The following is a 21,694-nucleotide window of genomic DNA, read 5'->3' on the forward strand; positions in this document are numbered from 1 at the left end:
TGTGGCACAGAAATGGTTAAGGGAATTTGTTTTATAAAAGTAACCGAAGAATTACTAACGACTTGTCTCCTAATGGCAACAGTGTATAGTATGGGGCATTCCTGAAAAGGTGGCAGATTTTTTTACTACATGTAATGCACTGAACAGAGCAGCCAGTGATGCACTGAATAAATTTACTTTGTAAACCCCTTGAAATAAAAAGATATAGATACTGTGCTTATGAATCACAGACTTATGTAATTTAAGTCAGAAGCAGCATGCAAAGCATGCTTTGAAATGATCATATACTAGTATATGTTAATGCATCTCAGGAAGAAGTTTGGTCTGTGTACCCCTTTTGATAAGATGAACATAGATCAAAACATTGTCCTTAACCGGTGTCAAAGATAAAAAAATAAAATGTCTTCAAATACATCGTTTTCTAAGTTTGGTTTCTATAATTATCTTCAAAGAGAATATGGTAACAGACCAGAAAACCTCTTCACTAAAATCATTGACGCCTAAAGTGTCAAATGCCATTGGTTTGAAACTACTTGTAAAAATTAAGGTGTGAACAACTTATCTCGGTTATAGCTTAGGCCACATCAAAATGTCCTATACGCTTTTCCTTGTGACTTTGTATTAGGGTAATACCCCAAATCATTATTTTCCTTGTCACCTTGTCCATGTACTACCACGTCTAGGTCATGACGAATCCCTACATGACCATGACCATCTCTGTGTCAAATAAAGGCAGCAGCAAACATAAGGGGAAATATACACTACATGTAAATATTAGATATTAATATGATTGTCCTTTTTTAAAAACGTTAAGTATTCTAAATTACATTGTAATATACTTTTAAAAAATATGCAATACATATTTCAATCATGTTCACTTGACCTTAAACATAAAAGTAACACATAAGAAATTACATCTTATTGCTGATATTAAGATTTTAAAACGAATAAAAACTAAACCATGAGGTTACACCACAGGTACACATGTTGCAGATGGGAAGCAGAGAGAGTAATACAGATATAACACATACACATTCAATCTTCAATCTAAAACATGAAGCATATAGACGACTCTTGTTTATAAATAAGTCCAGGGTATTTCATGAGGAGATAATCTTCCAATTACTGTTTAAATTTAAAGAGTTTATTACAGAATCATTTGTTACTGCAAGACCAAACGTCCTAAATTTGCATCCTCATCTTCCGCCATTACGTTTAACGGGGGCTCATTGGAATCAGCTTTCGTATCTGCTGATTAAGTCTCAGCATATGTTGCATTTTACTCTTTTTCTGATGAATACTTCTATCAGCAAGAAATTTGCAATTGTTTTTTTACTTTCAGTGCTTCTGCCTCTCTTGATACACTTTAATCTTTAAAGTCCATATAAAATTCAAATGTCCTATTCCATTGTCCATTTTTTCTTTGATGGTAATGTGGTGCATGATGGTTTATCCACTGATTCTATACCACTTGGGACATAATCCTTGTGTTCTTCAATAGAATCTGTGAATCAAATATAAGAAAGGTTCAGTGAATTAAATTCTACAATTGTACATGTAAGTTAAAATAATAGTGTACGCAACACATTTTCATAACATGCTAGTGCTTGGTATTCAATTTGTATACACACTATGCTGCAGTAAATTGTGACCACATCTTTCAAGTAATAATGCTTTAATGTTTAACGTAGCTCGCGGGTTTGCTGACGTCACAATAGGAATCGACGTAAAGAGTTGACCGTCATAGTAAACTCATAATTTTATTTTAAAATGACAAATGAGATATTTAGAAGTATAAAAGAAAATATTTTAAAAAGCTTATATGCGATTTATGACTGTTTATACAAAGATTTAGAATATCAGGTGCTGAAAATTTAAAGATGTCACATACATTGTCACATTTTGTTTTATAAAGATAAAGAATGAGTGTGCGTTAGAACTCTTCCATTTAAAGTCATGTTTTAAAATAGAATGTATGCATTAACTTCGCTTTTTTTTTTACAATTATAACTTCCGTAATTTGTACTACCGATTAAATTCTTAAATTTCTTTTGGCTTGAGATAACTGTTTTATTCGATTACTTACTTATAATGTCAGTAGTTGCCTGGCATTTTATTTTTGCATTGATTGACTCAGAGTTTCATAAAAACAAAATTAGCAATTTTCTGTATCTCTACAGCCTTGCATTAATTGCATTTGATAACATTCACAATAATGTCTAATAAGCATTTACATGTTCTAAAATGTGTTAAACAGTTAGTCTTGTCAATAAATGCATTTCAATTTTGGTGTTCTAAAAAGTAAGGAAATGATGACGTCAGGCTAACGTCGTAATGAAAATATAAGGTTTTGAGAAATCTTTTCAATCTTTAAAGTTTTTTTGACAAAAATTGGCCGAGAACACATACTGATATTTTTTTATGAATTGATTCATAATTATCTCCTCTGTTTTTGTGTTGAGTATGATTAATTTCGTCTGAATCGTTTAAAAGTTTGGAGCATAGTTTTGTAATGCGTTTCTCGGTTAAAATGTGCATTTTACTATATATTTCATTGAAATGGCGTTGCTTGATTTTATTAATGACACTGTATTTGAAACACGATAACATTATTACCACGCAGACGAATCTTAAATAAATTTTAGAAATAAAACTATAAAACCTATGGATCACGTGGACAAATTTTCAAGGTAGGTTTTCTCACAAGCAGGTAAACCCGCAAGCTACCTTAAAAAACTAAAAAAATTATCTGCGATCACATATCAATGTATATATTTAAGAAATAAACAACGTTATTTAGTGAACATGGCGTTATGAATAGCAATTGCTCTGTTGGCATATTCCATGATGCACGCTAGCGCATCATGGAAAATATGCCAGCAGAGCAGTTGCTATTCATAACGCCATGTTCACTAAATAATCGTTGTTTATTACTTATATTTGCATTTTACCACTCGCAAATACCCTGTATTAGCCTAGACCTTGACATTTAGCTATTACATCAAAAGTAAGCATTCAGACTGTAATGTATCTTTTTAATTCACATAGATTTGTTAACAGAATCAATGATATGTTATAACAGTAATTCCTTTAAAATGTTATCAAAAACATGTTTTAATATTACATGTAAATACGTCAATTTTAATGGAGTTGGAGAAAAACACATGATGTATTGTATAGTGGTTTAAATCTATAACGTCATGGAAAAGTATATATAACGTTACACCTTTATGACGTCATAGTATACTGACAGAGCAATTGCGATTATAGAGAAATAATTGCAGCTCCTCCGTATGGGCTTACAGTGGGAAAGAACAATGGAAATGCAAATATTTGCATATAAACATATGTCTAAACTTGCAATATATATATGTACGCATATGAACAGTCAAATATCTGACCTCAAAGACACAAAAAACTCATAAACAACCCACTGCAAAAATATCTGAGCAAACAATCTATGACAGTGACCAACATCCCATGTACCTGGTCATTATGTTTGCAAATAAACAGATAACTAAACTCAAAGACACAGTAATAAACTATAGGAAAAATGTTAGAACAAATAATCTCTGACAGTGACCTACAATTCATGAATAGACACAAACATTTACACATGAAAGAGATTCAAAAACCACAAGCATTCCCATACATATTTTTCATTGTACATATGTACAAACTCAATATGTATGGACGCATATATCCAGTATACAAATGTCAATTAAGTAAACTCAAAGACACAAAAACTCATGAACAATCAACTGAAAAATGTTAGAATAAGAAATATATGATGATAACCCACAATTCATGAACAGACACAAACAGGTATACATATACATGACAATGTCCCACAATCCATAAACAGACCCAAACATGTATATACAAGACAATGACCCACAATCCATGAACAGACACCAACATTTTTTTTACAGTACAATAGTTCATCAAACAAATTAGGTAACATTTTCTCCAGCATTCTATCATACTAATATCAAAACTCTTGTGACAAAAATCAAATTAGAAATTACTTGTTAATCATATATGTAAGTAATGGAAATAAAAGATTAATGTGAACAATTGAAGATCTTTATAGGAACATGGTTACAGTAACATTTTTTTCTATACTAAATGCTCATAGTATTACATTTATTCAATGTACTAGAGTTTATAACTGCGTAAACATTACATGTAATTTGTATATAATTTGTTATTGTATGGATTTTACATGTTTATCAAAAACAACAGTTGAATTTTTATTGAACCTGTTATTTTCCACAGGATTCGATGTTGGGATGAGATGTTAGTAGTGTTTGGCTGGGATGTTCGGTAATGAAAAAAATGTAGAAATACAGATAAATTATTAATCATGTAAGCCAATAAGTCATTTTTGTATACCCTTTAGATGAAGCAGCTAGGATTAACAACTAGGCAATTGTTAATAAAAAGATTTCTGCAAGTATCTTAATTTGTACATTTTTTTTTATCAAACTATGCCATTAATTTATCACATTAATTTTGAAGATCATTTAGAGCTAATATTATATGTTTATCATGAACATCATTTATCCTTTCCTCTGGTGTATCATTCCTATCGTATCTTGCATGTACACTTTTCAATGTACATGTATAACATGCGTCAATCCTATTATATCGTGCGTGGTTTCTATCCTATCATTTTATTATCATGTTAAATTCATTGCGGGTACAGTATAACAGAGAACCAAAAATTAACATAAAGATCAAATATCTAACTCAAAGTCACAAGAAAAATGTTTGAGCAAACATTCTATGAGAGTGACCCACATCCCATGAACAGACAAAAACATTTATATATATGATAGCACTCCAAAAGCAATGAGCATTCACATATATATCTTTGAATTTACAAATGTCTGAACTCAATATGTATGAATGCATATACACAATTGACTAAACTTGAAGACACAAAAAACACATAAACAAATAACATGAAAAATGTTTAAACAAACAATATATGATAGTGACCCACAATCCATGAACACTGATACAAACATATATATATGGTACCCGCATCAATATTTTTTACAATCTTATACTATCATATCATTTATCAGACCTATTGATCAAGCATACAGATCTATCATCATGCACAAATCCAGTAGTACCGAGTGTTAATCCTAGAAAGTTTATCATTTAACTTCACGGTTTTTCTGTGTATCCTATTATGTTAATCATATCGTTCCTTTCCATAAGCAAGTCATTTTACTTGGAAGTTACATGTTGTTCAATACGCCGTTAAAGCAAATATTTATTGATCAGTAAACTCAAAAACATAAAAACTCATGAACAATCAACTGAAAAATGTTAAAATAAGAAATCTACAACAATGACCCACAATCCATGAACAGATCGACGCCAACATGTAACATATTTAAACAATAAAATGCTTTCTATAGTGATTCATTCGGGATATGAAGGTAGTGACATTGCAGGAAAAATACATAACCCGCTAAATAACCAGCATTAGCGGGTTATGTAAATTTTTCCTGCAATGATCGCTACCTTCATAACCTGCATGAATCATCAAAGAAAGCATTTTATTGTTTATATTAACATCTTTCTTTAACTAATTAATAAATTGATTATGAAAAGTTAGTAAAATTTACTAAATTACTGTTAACGTACACATGTACGTTAGCTAAAAGAAACAGCCAAATCATCTCCTGTGAGACTTTCAGTCTGACATCATCATGATTATTTCATGCAGTCCGTGATTTTACTTAGGTCGCTGTAGGTTCAGATCAATCGATAAACAGGGCGTGTTAATTTCAGTCCTGTCACTTTCAGCCGCTGTAGATTTCGACCAATAGTTAAATGGGGTGTGTAGATTTCAGTCTGGCTGTTTCTATAGAGCTATGAATTAACTATAACCTTTCGTAAGAAATTGAGGAAATTATACTTAAAGTTTGTAGATGTAAATATACGACAATGACCCACGGGTGATAAGTAAAAGACGCGATCACCCGTGGGTATCCGACGATGCCACAATCCATGAACAGATACAAACATGTATATACATGACAATGACCCACAATCCATGAACAGACACAAACATGTATATACAGTTCAATAATTCATCAAACAAATTAGATACAATTTTCTCCAGCATTCTATCATACTAATATCAAAATGCTTGAGACCAAAATTAAATAAGAAATTACTTTGCTATGTAAACAAATCTTTTGTTTTAATTTTGAATGTTGAAGCAAATATTCCAGTTATAGACCTAAAACTAGAGACGAGCTCGTTGCAAGCAACGATTAGGTTTTCCGTCGTAGCTGCGTCATACTTGTGACGTATTACAAAAAATTGATAGCTGACAATAGTACAATATTAGATGTGTAAACACTGAGAAACAAAGTATTATATATCTGTGACCGCGTAGATTTTACGGTGATAGAGAATTCGTCTGGATCTGCATCGGTCGTGTGCAGTACGAACCGGATGAGGGAATGTTGGCGTAAAGTGTACAAGCTTATCTTTTAAAAAAGATTGGTGAGCTAGCGCTGTAGCAATTATAAAACACAGAAGCAGATTTCTAAAACATTGGTTTAAATTTCTGAATCGATTAATTAACAATTATAGGAAGGAACAGTGGTGTACTGAAATTGTGCTGGAGTGGGGTCTCAATTTAAAATTGTGAATCTAGAGTGGGCTACACATCGGCAATGGCATAGCTCATTGGCTGTGCCTTAATCATTATGCATCTACTGTACTTTCAATTTCGAGGTGAAATTTCTCAGGAACCATTGGTACTGTTTTGTAGCAATCGTATGTTCTCGGGCCTTTCCGGCAAGCTCGGAAAACATATCCGAAGTTGTCTTCCGAGCTTGAAGGAATTTAAGATAAAGCTAGCTACATGTTATTTATTATAATATTGATAACAACTTTGCATTATAAGACCGAAGCTACTGTTACTTTTTGACATTAACTATAAAACACAAAACTTCACGTGAAGATGATAAAACGAAATTCAAATGTTACAATTTATCTACAGTAGTACAGTATTCCCAGAATCCCCTACTATGAAGTCGAGCATGCGTATTCCAGTGAAAAGGACTAGCAGCGTAGTTGCTAGCGCTCGAGAGCGCTAGCAATAAGATATAAGGTTGTGGCGCGCTGTGGGCCGTAAGCTAAAACGAAGGGTAGGTTTGCCGTATTCCCGAAGGTCCACCAGTATACAGTTCCAGAGAAATAAACAGGCAATTGATGCAAGATTCCACATTATTGGACGAGACTCAACGATGGCAACATTATAACAATTTAACAGACAGACATGTTACAAACAATTCGGATATGGCCAGTAGTGGCCTCCGGACTTAAGACTCTGGGAGAGTCGGACGTGGCCGGGGCTGGCCGCCGTATTCCAGACTGCGCATTGACAATTGTACATAACTATTTATAAGAATCTTAACAATGAGTATAAAATGACAGGTAATGATATAAGTAAGCTGAGTGAAAGGTTCACTGATATAAAATAATTAAATAAACTCAGTGAGTCTTTGATGTCCAAGAAATGAAAATCTGATAATTGCACAATGTTGTTTTAAGAGATTAACAGTCCTTGAGACATGACACTCTGTCTCTTTGAAATCACATATAAAGTCTGAAAAGTGTCAATCACTAAATAAAAAAGTAACTTTGTAAGATATAAACTGTGAGAAAAAATTGCGAATTTTACAAGTAAAGTCAAAAAAAAAATTATAATTGAACAGTGCATTTTGCACGATGTTACTACATGTTTATAAGCAAATACAGATCTTAACACGTTGTCTCTAGTTTGATTCGCCGCATTTTATTCACAGAGTGGGACTGTGGTTATGCCCGGTACGAAGGTAAAAAGACCATTGGCAAACGTTTTACACGCATTTTTATCGAACGCAAGCGCCAATGAATCTCTTAGTATATATGCGGAGATCCCTTTACAAGGGGTTTTGAAGAATAATTTGTATTTCGAGGTGGGGGAACATGCGCGGATCAGAAAATTTTTCCGGGGTGGGGGTTGAAAAGTCAGGCGGTTATTTGAGTTTGCCAAGGGATGTCCGAGGCATATTTTGTAAGTTTATAATGTACACGTAATTGAAAGAAATTTCGCTGGGGGGGGGGGGGGGGGGGGGAGGGTCTGGAACCCTTCCCCTTCTAGATCCGCGCACGGAGAAGACCGATGCCGGTAATTTTACTATAATTTTAACCATTTTTATTTAAATATTCATGTTCATAATTATCAGAAAACCAATATAACCTTTCAAAGAAGTTAAAACTTAAGATACGAACCATTTAGTCTCGGTGAGTATTGCGTCCGCGTACGAAAATAATGGCAATTTTCAAGAAATTCGGATGGACGATCTGTGTCCTAGGTCGTCCATCCGATTCTTTTTCTGACTAAAAGCTACAGACCTGCAGTAAGAGATTGTCAAACTCTTATTGATTATGTCAATTTGTTTGTCTCAAAGAATCATTTTTTAAATCAATAAAGTTTTACCTTAAAAAAAAAAGAAAGAAATCGGGCACAATTTTCAATGTTAGCATTTTACAATTTAAAGGTCTAATAAAATATCAAGAAACAACTCTTCATTGCTTTGCGAGATATTGCATGAAAAAAAAATTACATCGCATTTTTTAAATTACAAAAGGATATTCAAAATGAATTTGGATTAACCGCTAACAAACAGGCATAAAGAGAGACTGAGAACCAATTTCTTCTCTTTTTTTACATCAAAAGAAATTCAAAAATAAATCAAAACATATTTTTTCTTTGTATGCGTTAATGAAAATATAGATCAGCAAGGGTTTTTTTGTCGTGCAAGCACCTACTTACATATATATAATGTAACAGATTGTTACACGGGTCTACAACGATGACAAATATCGAAAAGGCAATATTGTGGGTGAAGAATGAATGTGTAGTTTGTTTTTGAAGTTTATTTTTGATACATGTAATTATATTTATCTGGATCGGTTATGTTTGTTAGTTTGTTTTGTTTATTAAAGAGGGGAATAAAGAAATGAGTAATTTCCAAGCACGTACATGTAGCATCGTTTTTGAAAGTGGGGGGGGGGGGCAAACTCATCCAACAAATCTTGACAAGCAAAAAAAGAATTTTTTTTTAAAGAATTTTCCAAAATTTTCAAAATTTCACTCATAATATCATGATTTTCATACCATTTTTTTTACATGCTACAAAAAAAGGGGGGGGGGGCAACTTCATGATAATTCATTTTTTTATGTAAATTTTAAAAAAATAGTTGCTGCGAGGAAAAGTGGGGAGAGGACATCTTTATGTCATATAACATGTGAAGCTGATTTCATTCCACTTACAAGCTTGAAATAATGAAATAATTTTAATGAAAACAATATAAATAGACGTCATAAATCCCATATCAAACGACATATTACCACTTGATTCTGCGCGTCTTTTTAATGAATTTATAAACAGCGGCAAATTCTAAAATGTATTTTTAAAGGTAATGTTAGCTGCAAGTCTGTAGACCTTGTATGAAAAATTTCGGTTGGTAGTCAATTTTTCCGGGATACAGACCGAGCGGTACATGTGCAGTTAAGGTAACTAAGAATGATTCCAATAAAATACTTTGTTGAGTAATGCAAGCTAGCTTTTAAGAAAGCAATACTTATATTTGTTTAAAATATATCACCCAGATACATGTACTTCGTCTTTTTCTTCGGCTATTTGTAACACAAGCAGAACCAGTATCAGTCAGACCGGCCTCACCATATACATTGTTGGAATTTAATTGTCCTAGCATTGCATTGCTCTGCATGTACACAATTTCTTATAAAAATTAAACACTTAAAGTGTTCATCTATATGGCTACACATAACGTACACACGTGATTCAAAATAACCAACACGGAAAACGGTAAAGAATTCAGTCATTGATTCGACATTTTATAGAACTTGTAAAAAAAAACACATTGCGGGTCTGAATGTTTGTTGATATGTCAATCTATCAATATACAGTTTGTTAATTATTTTCGATTGCTAAGACCACAGCGTATTTGATGAGCATTGAACAACATTTTTTCATGCCACTTTTTTCCATGGAAGATAGCGAATGTATACAAGTATAAAGCATTTATAAAATTTATTTAATTACCTCTTTAGAATTGTGTATGGAATAAATAATTTATAAGTTGCTGCTGAAGGTTGTTTGGTATTTTCGTTTGTAGATGTTTTGCAAGTAAAAAACCTGAAACGCGGGGAAAGTCATAATTAATATCCCTGATAACCGTAACTTAAAACTAGCGGCTTTCGATTCAAATATTATCGTATACGAATATTAAGTTCACTCTTTAAAATCATCTCCACGATGATAATTATATTATATCCATCGCAAATCAGTATTTTTCTTTTTTTGCTTTAAAAGAATTGTTCTATCGGGAGCAATCCCGCGTTCGTTTAAATTGCCAGCGTGCATTTGTCATGTCAGTAATACACATTGTGCTTTATAAGACGGCCGTGTATACGTATTGTAGAAAAGTTGAGTTTAATTACCATGCATTGGAACCATTTTATTAACACATCTCCCAGTACTGAAACAATTCAAAATGTCTCTGTTACAGTAACACAGTGGGGCGACGCGTTAAACGTGTACGTCCAGCTCTACAAGCACATGCACTATCGTCTAGGCGACGGCCTGAATACAGCTAGCGACACTCCTATCGATCGGTTACCTGAGTCTCGTAATGCATCTAAATATAGACAGGGGCACAGTTATGAAACAAACAACAAAAATAAGGTCAAAGAGGTTCATCTATATGAAATGAAAATGTAAATATGAATAAAAACATTTGGGAATTTTATGTGGAATTATTTTTGCGCACTACATGTATCAGTTAGTGCATTATAAGAAGCCCTTTCATAACCTCATAAACGTGCGCACCCCCACAAAAATGGACCAAACTGACAACAATTGTTTCTGCAAATACTGACTATAAATTACGAAAACATTAAATTGAATACTATAGAAAGATTCAAAATTAATTTCTTTACCACTTTGCTTCAATAATGCATTAGAAATTTTTATTCCTTTTTAAGTTATTGACAAGAAACTTTGGACGCCTCTAACTCCCTAATTATAAGGGCCAGCCCTTTTTTCGGCATACCGAATGAAAGGTCTGAGTAAGACCAAGAACTTTTAAAATACATGTTATAACAAATTTTTATCAGGTAGAAAACTAACACGGAAAATACGCGAATTTTTTTGATTTTTTTTTTTACCTTTGTTTCAACATCTATACCACCCCTTTTATTTGCATTTAAATAATAAATAAAATATATCTCGCACAAATTCAATGTATTAGCTTCCAAACCAGCCCATCTTTGAGACTCTGCCAGTCATCGTTAAAACTAAATCCCCTGGACAAAAGAGGTCGTTAAATTTTACTAAAAGGGGAATAACTCAAAACCGGATAGGGATTTTCCTCAACTAAAATAGGCAACGACAACATCACGCGGCATGTTATCAGTCCTGAAAATTTCAAAACAATCAGTGAACAAACGAGCGAGATATTAAGGATCAAAGTTGGCGTCTAGAAGAAAAAAAAAAATAATAAGAAATTTGAAAATTTTTCAGAATAATAGTAAGGTTTTCCGCTCCCAGCGGAAAACCTTAATGAATGTATTAAATGTTAGGAACTAGGGCTGGGACGATACTGTACTGAGCCGATTCGGTACATATCACGATACATGAGATGCGATACGATACATATCACGATACATTGCAATTAAATGAAAACATGAATAAAAGTTTAAAATTTATTTAACCTGCCGATGTATTACCGCATGTCCAAAGTTATTTTGTTATATTCATAATGAGCGTTGCACAATTTACAAATTACTTTAGTCTCGTGTACACTAGTTTTTCATAAACAAGTACTCCAAAAGTTTTCCACACTCCATATTTAGCTTCCTAACAGTTTTGACAACTTTACGAGGTTTTCCGCCATCTTTGTACTTTCATATTAGGCGCGCGGACTAAAAATAGCCGATATATGAAGCTCGGATATTTTTGAAAAATTAAAAAAAACTCGGTAAGGTATCGTTGTATTAATGGTAAATGTATCGATCCAAATATTGTCAAAATAAATACCGCGATGCACCGGTGCATCGGTGGATCGTCCCATCCCTATTAGGAACTGTTTTTTTATTCTTAAAATGAATAAAATGATAGACAAATCAGCTTGAAAAAGACTTGTATATTGAACCTATGTAAATAAAAAAATAGGGCACAATCCTGGTTTACATGACAAAGAATTGTGAGCTCTGTATCTTGCTTGTAACTCAATGACTGACTCTCAAATTTCATTTGATCATTAGAAATATATCCTAAAGCATTGTAAATAATGAAAACAGAAAAACAAAATTTGACCAAAATCATGACAGTGCCCCTTTAAAATATTTGCATATATACAAATGTATAAACTCAAAGACACAAAAAAGTCATGAACAAACTACATGGTACAGGAGAAATAATACAACAATTAACCTACGATAGTGACCCACAATCCATGAACAGACACAAGCATGTATATATATGACAGTGATACACAATCCATGAACAGACACAAACATGTATATATGACAGTGAACCACAATCCATGAACAGACACAAACATGTATATATGACATTGAACCACAATCCATGAACAGACACAAACATGTATTAGTATAGCAACCTTAGAACTATAAGCATTCACATATATATACATATACATGCAAACACAAATAAAACTCAAAGAAATGGAACACCTCAACTGCCTTATGTAGATAATGCCCATAATATGCTGATAGTTCAACATTTCATGCTGATCATCAATCAACATTACATGCTGATACATCAAGTGAACTTTACATGCTGATACTTCTTCATTATATGATAATTTATCAATTATCATTACATGCTGATAGTATAACATTACATGCTGATAATTTTTTATTATATGATTATACCTAGTATTCACTATATGCTTTCACTAATACATGCTGATATTTCATAAAATGATGGTATTACAGTATGCGGTGATTCTAAATTCGCTATAAGCAGCAGGATCGTGATTCGATAAAACTCAGGGATATTACTAAGGAGAGAATAGACTAAATTCAAGCTACATTGTACCCAACAATTTAAACAAGCTTCTTTTATGCTTATTTCCTTATATAAATATGGACACCCCATTGGTTATTATCAAAACTTATATTCCCAATACTAGGGCTTGTGCCATTCAGCTGAAACTGGATGCTGGAGGGAATGGGGGCACCATCACTTTTGATTACATTTGTTGGAACTTGCGCCGAAATCTCTGTGTGTCAAACAACTCCATAGTCCCCTTATTGTAACTCGTCTTTGTTTAGGCGCCTTCAAATTGGATGCCAATTTTATGAGTATGTTTTATGTTGTTGGTTGATTGTTTTAATTCTGCAGGCAGGCGCCTTCAAATTTATTTTACCCCCTTTGGATTGGGCATTCTACACCATTAAATAGCAATTTTACTTTCTGTCTTAAGGAAATCAGAGCATGAGCAATCATCCATTAGATCCCAGCGCTTCTCACAAACTATCTTTTATTTAAGGGGGGGGGGGGAGGGGGGGGGTGGTGGTGGTGGCAGTCCTACCCCTCAATCACAAGTCAACAAGTAAATATAAAATAGGGAATTGGGGGGGGGATCCCGTATTTTACAATATTTCATCTATTGATCTACATATGTTCGAATTTCCATTTTCATAAAATTATTGTAAAACTACATACAAAGGATAGAGCATTGCGTCCTCCAGATTGCAATATCTTACATGAAGTCAGATGCTAGGGACTACGTGCGCTGTTGAAACTGATTTTAGCAGTAACTGTACTGTTGAAAAAAATTAGTGCTTACATTGTCCACTCCTTTACGTGGATCTCCAGGGAAAGCCCACCCATAAATCTGATGTAACCTGAATGACAGAAGTCTTTGTTTAGGTGCTATGAATACTTTTAGCGGTCCACTTTGACCAAGCGCCATAAACTTGGGTTCACTTCAGAATGCACATTTTTGGACAAAAAATCCCCTGGGGTACCTCTAACCCCCTGATTTGTATGCACTGATGGGGAGCGCCAATGGTTTTCCCAAGCAGGCTTTCTTTAAATATAAAATGACTCTGTTAAAGGACAACACATAATCAAGTGGTATTATCTGTTGAGTATCTTGATCTATTAAACTAGTCTCAGTGGACCTTAGTAATATCTGATCAATCTCCGAAACAGAGAAAAAGCCCTGTGTTAAAAACTTGTCAGGCATCAATGAGTTCTGAATTTTAATGTATTTCAATCTCAAGATGACCCTTCCCTATTTTTAGAATCACCGCAGAGTGAAGTACCATCACATAATGAAGAAGTATCAGCATGTAACAAAGAACTATCATCATATAAAGACAAAGTATCAGCTTGTAATGTTAAAGTTTCAGCATGTGATGTTGAGGTATCATCATGTAAATTAATGTTGAAGTATCATCATCATCCACATAAGGTAGTTGAGGCGTTATGTACAAAGACACTAAAACCTCATGAACAAACAATCTGTTAGAATGACCCACATCCCATGAACAGACAAAAGCATGTATATATGACAGCAACCCAAAAATCATTAGCATTCACATATATATTTGCACTTACACAAATTTCTAAAGTCAAAGACACAAAATAGGCGTGAACAAACTACAGGAAAAATGTTAGAACAACCAATCCATGACAGTGATCCACATCCCATGAACAGACACATACATGTAGATATGAGAGCAACCCAAAAACCATGAGCATTCACATATATATCTTTGACTAAATATGTATGCATGCATATGCACAAATGTCTAAACTCAAAGACACAAAAACCCATGAACAATCCACAGAAAAAATTGCAGAACAAAAACTCTATGACAGTGACCCACAATCCATGAACAGACACAAACGTATATATATACGAGGGTTGTCCGAAAAGTTCGTGGACACATGTAATTTTATTCAAAATAGAAGCGCCATTTTCAGGAAGGTATTATTATATTGTAATAAAGAGCATAATAATGTATATTTTTGTAATGGAGTTATGAATGTATATACATTGCCTATACAGGCCGCACAGCCCAGTATGACGTTAAATTATAATGACGTAGTACTGGGTTTATTGAGAGTAATATGCCGCATTCACCGTTTGGTCAGAAGGTACAATCGCATATTCCATCAACATATCACTTGTGCCACTTGTGGATAAGTTTCCTTAATCGTTTCATTCATTTCAGTTTTTTACTTCAGTTGACACAATTTTTTTATTGCCAGCGGTCAGATGAAGTTGCTTTTCATGCGTTTTAAAAGACATATTCTTGCCGTAATATCTTTTAAATGTCCTCTGCTGGTTTGAAAATATTTTTAAATGATGTATGAAAATAATGTACACAATACAGACTACATCACAGTAGAAGATTATGAAAACAGTAAATATACATATCTAAAAACTCAATTACAAAGTTTGGACAATTTTTGCGCTGGGACGTGCATACTTTCTGCGAGCCTTTGATACATTAAAATTTTACTTTATTTCTATAGAAAACAATAAAGACCACTTTGGTTTGATCTGAAATTTTATGACAAAGATTTAGATATATAATATGAATAAATTAACCCATTTAAAATGATAAAAATGCTATTGTCCACGAACATATTTGGACAACCCTGGTATATATAGTATATATATATATGAGACAATGACCTACAATCCATGAACAGACACAAACATGTATGTGTGACAATGACCTGCATTTAATCCATGAACAGACACATATATGAAAATGACCCACAATCCATGAACAGACACAAACATGTATATATGACAATGACCCCCATTTAATCCACGAACAGACACAAACATATACCAGTATATATATATATTTATATATATATGACAATGACCCACAATCCATGAACAGACACAAACATATATATATATGACAATGACCCACGTTTAATCTATGAACAGACACAAATACATATATTTGACAGTGACCCAAAAACCATGAGCAATCACACAGTTATATGTTTGCATATACACAATGTCACAAAGACACAAAAAAAATCATGAACAATCTACAGGGAAAATGTCAGAACAAACAATTCCATTTCAGAGAAAAAGCTGTCATTGTCAAAGTTAAGGATAAAGGCTGATTAAAAAGTGGTGACAAAATATAACTAAAACAATAACGAAATTAAGAATCCTCGACACCCTGTGACTTCTACTTTTAAGACAATACGTCACATCATGGCAATTTCAACGCGATGTGAAACAGTTTATATCGCCAATAATTGGTGTTTTAAATATCTCTGTGCAGCTATGGGTTTACCCTCAGTCTACCAACCCACAGGTTCTGAGTGTGAATACTGGAGGAGCATTTATTTTAATGAAGAGAAATGAAATTTAAAGTCCCCCCTTAAAAAACTGATTATAAGGGGGTGGGGGGGGGGGGGTAATTTTTAAGTCAAAACACATGGTAAAAATCAATATCTTTAATTAAGAAAATGGGCTTGTATGCAGAACTTTTAACAGGTGTTGAGGACCCTCAAATAATGTACCTGCATGTATTACCTTCACTGATAGTTCCTTCCAGACAATGCTGATGCTACTACCATTACAAGCTTCTATCTCATATTCTGAAAAGAAATAAAATGATTTGGTGATTAATTAGTACTCGGATGGCATCCTTTAAGGAGGCTGGGTGGTTAATAAATTAACCATCAGATCTTCTTTAATTTTTTTGATATGATTTGTCTAGTTATAAACTATCATTTACAAAAGAAAAAAATCTAAATATTTCAGCTTTAAAATCTTATTACTTTTCTCTATCTTTATACATAGGTCTTCTTATTAAGGAGATAAAAATAGTCCAAAAATTGTTGCGCCAATCGAGTGCTCTTAAAAAGATCCTAGCACTAAACTATGCGGTATATGCAAAACTGCCGCTTCCAAAATGCTCCCTATAGTATACAAAGAACAATGATATTCTAGTGAAGTCCTGCCTTGACAAAAATTCCCTATCATTCAGAATACATGTATTTGTGTAATAAAAATACCTATGCAAGGCTGTTGAACATATTCTGCAACATGGTCCTTTATGACCTGTTGAATCTGTTGAACAAGTATATACGGTAATAATGTGCTGCAACAGATCTTCACTGTTCTGCAGAATCTGTGGAACATCTGGGTGTGCTTCAACAGGATTTGCCTTCAAATTCCTCCCTAGAGTACAGGCAAAGAATAATTGTCAATGAAATTTTAGTTACTTAGTTACTACAGGTCTACTGTAGTTACTGAAATGTTCCCCTATATTTCAGAAAGAGTAACTTAAGGTAATACCTGTAGTAAAATGCCAAAGCTGTTGAACATGTGAAGTTACATGGTCCTGAGTAGACTGTAGTATCAGTTAAGAGCCCATCTTAACTAGTTAGTGGAACATCTACATGAGTTACCATTGTGTCCCTCTCTAGAATGCTCTCTGTTATAAATTTGAAAAAGATTTCATTGTAATTAGAGTTAAGCTTGTAAATCATGTGTTGAAAAAAGTAATGTAGTTAATGAAAAATACCTGTTCATGTCTGACAGCTGATGAATCAGTGCAGTGTTCAGAAGAATCTATGGAACGTGCATCACAGTGCTGCAACAGAGTCCACAGTCATATCTAATCTACTGTCTATCAATATTCCTCCATGCAAAGAGTCAAAGCTTCCATGGGTAGTTGTTCAACATTAATTTCATAACAGCATTATTTTTGGGCTTGTCTGAGGTTGCATCATTAAATAATGTGCTTTCCAAGCTTTTGGAAGATTCATACTTATCAATGCTGTAAAATAATAATGAAAACAATACTTAGATAAAAAGTCTAATGTTACATATAAACATAAGCATTCATATGATGAAATATTATGATTATATGAACAATGCATGCGTTATGAAACAACAATACATATCACAATATAGTGGTAACGATATATGAATCACAATGTATTTTTAAAAAATACAAGGGCACCGCAAAGTAGAGCATCCCCTCGCAAAATGAAATGAAATATTTGGGGGGGGGGATGCATTATTTAGAATATACATGTAATTAAAAATAACAAATAATATTTATCTTCATAAAACCTCTTTAGATCAAAATATTCCTTTCCCCATGCACGCTCTTGGGGGGGGGGGGGGGGGAGAGGAGGTAATAATTTTTTTTTCTTCATACAAATAAAAACCTGAAACACACTACTATACCAGCTGTATGTTTCTCACATGCTTCTCACACACTATACAGTTTTTAAAATATGTTCCTAGCATAGCACGGTTTGCTTTTTGTACAATATGATAAATGTTACTCGCACTGTATGGTCTTTTTTTCACATGATATGATATCATAATGCTTCCTGTATGAAAAAGTGTATAGAAAAAGTGTTATTCATGTATCTAGCTGCAATAATGTAGCCCTCTCCGATTTTTATATCTGATGTTTACTGAAGAGGGCTACAATTCCACAGGATCTCCGTAATGGTGCTAAATTAAACACGAAACGTTTCTCGCACGAAAGTCGCACGCTTTTTGGGTGTAGTAGTACGTTTCAGGGTCTGTAATTAAAGGAGGAAAAAATATCGCCGCGTAGAAATAAAAAGCTGAATTCTTTTTATAATAGAACACATCTACAAGTTTTTTTCTGTAGATTCAAAATAAAACTCTCAATGAAATCTAAACCAGGTGTCTCTGAAATCAGTCTGGGTTGGGCCTACTTTGTTTATACACAGTTGAACTCACGTGCTACTCATGCCCGCAGTCTTCGAGAGGTTGACTCATTATATACACAATATAAAAGTCACACAGAGGTGTGAACGATTATCATGATTAAGCACATATATAAATTATTATTGTTTAAGCAATACGGTAGGATATATCCAAATCTTAAGGAATACATGTAATTACACTGACGATAGATGGACCGTAACATTAGCGGGTGAAATGAAATCTCCGGTGAACTATTTCATATACAGTATTATATACTACTTTAGACTCGATCAACAACAAAGACACAGGGTTGCATGTGCTACCGTATATATGCCTCCAGGCTAGGTTACTATCCCCCAGTGAACACCAGTTTGTATACATGGCAGGGAAGTGATAAGCAAACGATCTTTAATCAATCCGGTCGTACAAATTAGTGCATAACAAATATAATTTAAGGAAGAAATGTTCAACAAGTCCCGGGGTTGAGTATTGGGGGACTCTCTACTTGCACCTGTAAACAATACATTTTTATGTATGCAAACGAACAAAAAAGTAATCTAACCGCTCAAAACAAGTTTTCTGAACTCGCAGACTTGTTCCCCATGTACTGTACAGCTGAAGAATGACACTTGCATTCCGAATCGGTGCATGGCAGCCATTTGACATTTCAGCATTACGAATCGGTGCATGGTCAAAAGGCAGCCGTTTGACGTTTCAGCCTAAGAGCGTCCGCCATTTTTTCTTAATTGTACTTTTAGTTCGATAATCTTTGCTTCCTCGTCATATTTTTATAAATATGACCTACTAATTACTGCTAATTGCCTGACGTCATGACGTCAGGCATATCTAAGGTTTAAAAGTTGCAATCTCCGAAACAGTGCAGACAATGGAACAAGCAATATCATGATATTTCACAAAAAAGATTAGCCGATGTATGTTTAAGATGTCAGCATTTACGTTCATAATTGATGAAAATGTTTTATGGCATGTAATAACAACAGCGAGAGTTTTCAAGTAAAAGGGACGGTCAACATGAAGAGCACGTGTGTAATCCTGATTTAAAAATAAATCAGCATTCCACCATATTTGAACGGTGAAAAAGGGGGAGGGGTCATCGCAACAAGTTGTAACATATTGTCTTATACGGTACAATGTAAGTAATAATTGGTGTTGGATTATCATTATAACAAGAGAGTCATCAGTTTGGATTAAAACAAATATATATTTATACAGCTGGAATGTTTACTGGAGGAACTAAATCGCCAAAGCGGGGTGTGACCCGATTTTCGTTCAGTTGGGCGATTTCATTAATCTTGAAAAGGGAACATAACTCGCTTGTCTTACTAAATGTACATTACTACATTTAACAATTACTAATCAAGTGTGTTTCGTAATTCGATAGATTTCTTCCAAAACATCCGATCCAAAGTATGATATACATGTATGTAGCTGTTACAAAACAAATGTCAAAAAATTCATCTACCCCCCCCCCCCCCCCCCCCCCCCCCCCCCCATGGATGAGTTCATTCGTTGCGTGAACGGTAAAGCAGGATTTCGCACCTAAATGTCTCATTCATAGTTTTTGCGCGCCGATTAGTTGACGAGTCCGTTGGGATCATGCAAATACCCCAGAGCACACCATGTGTTTACATCACAGGCACGTAGCATCGGGGTTGGGGTGAGGGAGGCTGTTTCCCCCTCCCCTCTTTTTTGACAGCTGGCACTTTTCTTAACTTTATAGGATAAATGGAAATATCATGGATTTGCCCCCCCCCCCCCTTTCCACTTTTGTAGGAGCATGCAATAATGAAACTGCAAATAAGGAGTTCTAATTGAATTAAAGTTACAGTTAGGGTTTTTTCTTGAATTTGAGAATTCACCCTTTTTTAATTGCTTGTCAAGATGATTTTGATGAAGCTGCCCACACACATTAAAACAATACGTGTTTGTATACCCTCTCATATTTCATAAGGTTGGAAGTTTAAAAAAATGCCTTTCAGTTGATTCTGCAATTAATATTACAAATAAAATTTGAAAAAACGACTATTTACTCTCCAGCTTTCAAGCTTACATGCACTTATATGATATGTGTGCATTCCTAAAAAAATGAATTTCAAGTGATATATATGTACATGTTCTAGATCGAAGAAAATACTAACATTTCGTCTTAAATTTGCACGTTCCATTTATAAATTTATGATCAGCAGCGAAAATTAAAATTCATTTCTGATAAGTTAGCCTATTTGATACATGCATGCTTCCATTGAATAATTTTGTTTAGTCAGGCAAGCTTTTTGGAAAGCTATTACTTGTAAGAAAATATATTCAGTACTTACCCAAGTTACTGCTGTACTCCGCCATTGATATCCAACAATGCATTGCGTGCATCACAAAACCGTTTTGTGGGACACCCCGCTGGATGTTTATAGATAGACAAAATGTTAAAAACTAGTAGCTTTGACGCGATGTTCTAAAAATAGATTTTGAGTTGTGGGACATTTTTCAATATATCCGTGTGGGTCAAAAAAACATTTTTTTTTGTTTTTTATGTTAATAATACCATTTTCAACCTCCCTGTGAATTTTTAACTACATGGTTTATGGGTCAAAATATAGATGACCCATAAACCACCTAAGGATCCCACAACGTGAGTCTGAGGTTTATGAAATAACCCACAACACGGATTTGTATAACTATATATATATATATATATATATATATATATATAAAACATTTTATTATTTAAATATTAACCGTGTGTGTCTGTGTGTGTATATATATATATATATATATATATATATATATATATATATATATATATATATATATATATATATATACATATATATATATATATATATATATA

General features: G+C 33.7%; 1 long non-coding RNA gene across 3 annotated transcripts; it reads right to left on the reverse strand.

The window, feature by feature from the left end:
* Window positions 1-813: 813 nt before the first annotated feature.
* Window positions 814-21,456, reverse strand: LOC117686034 (uncharacterized). Of its 3 annotated transcripts, none has more exons than XR_010714392.1 (6): window positions 21,165-21,456; window positions 17,660-17,914; window positions 17,431-17,569; window positions 17,148-17,313; window positions 16,663-16,727; window positions 814-1,504 (listed from the first exon to the last, which is right to left on the reverse strand). It is a non-coding gene; the product is annotated as an uncharacterized lncRNA (long non-coding RNA). The 3 variants fall into 3 exon arrangements; XR_010714393.1 differs by having other exon boundaries at window positions 826-1,504; window positions 17,660-17,728; window positions 21,165-21,442; XR_010714394.1 differs by lacking the exon at window positions 17,660-17,914 and having other exon boundaries at window positions 825-1,504; window positions 21,165-21,440.
* Window positions 21,457-21,694: the final 238 nt, after the last annotated feature.

Source organism: Magallana gigas, chromosome 5 (genome assembly GCF_963853765.1).
Source record: "Magallana gigas chromosome 5, xbMagGiga1.1, whole genome shotgun sequence".
Classification (NCBI taxonomy): domain Eukaryota; kingdom Metazoa; phylum Mollusca; class Bivalvia; order Ostreida; family Ostreidae; genus Magallana; species Magallana gigas.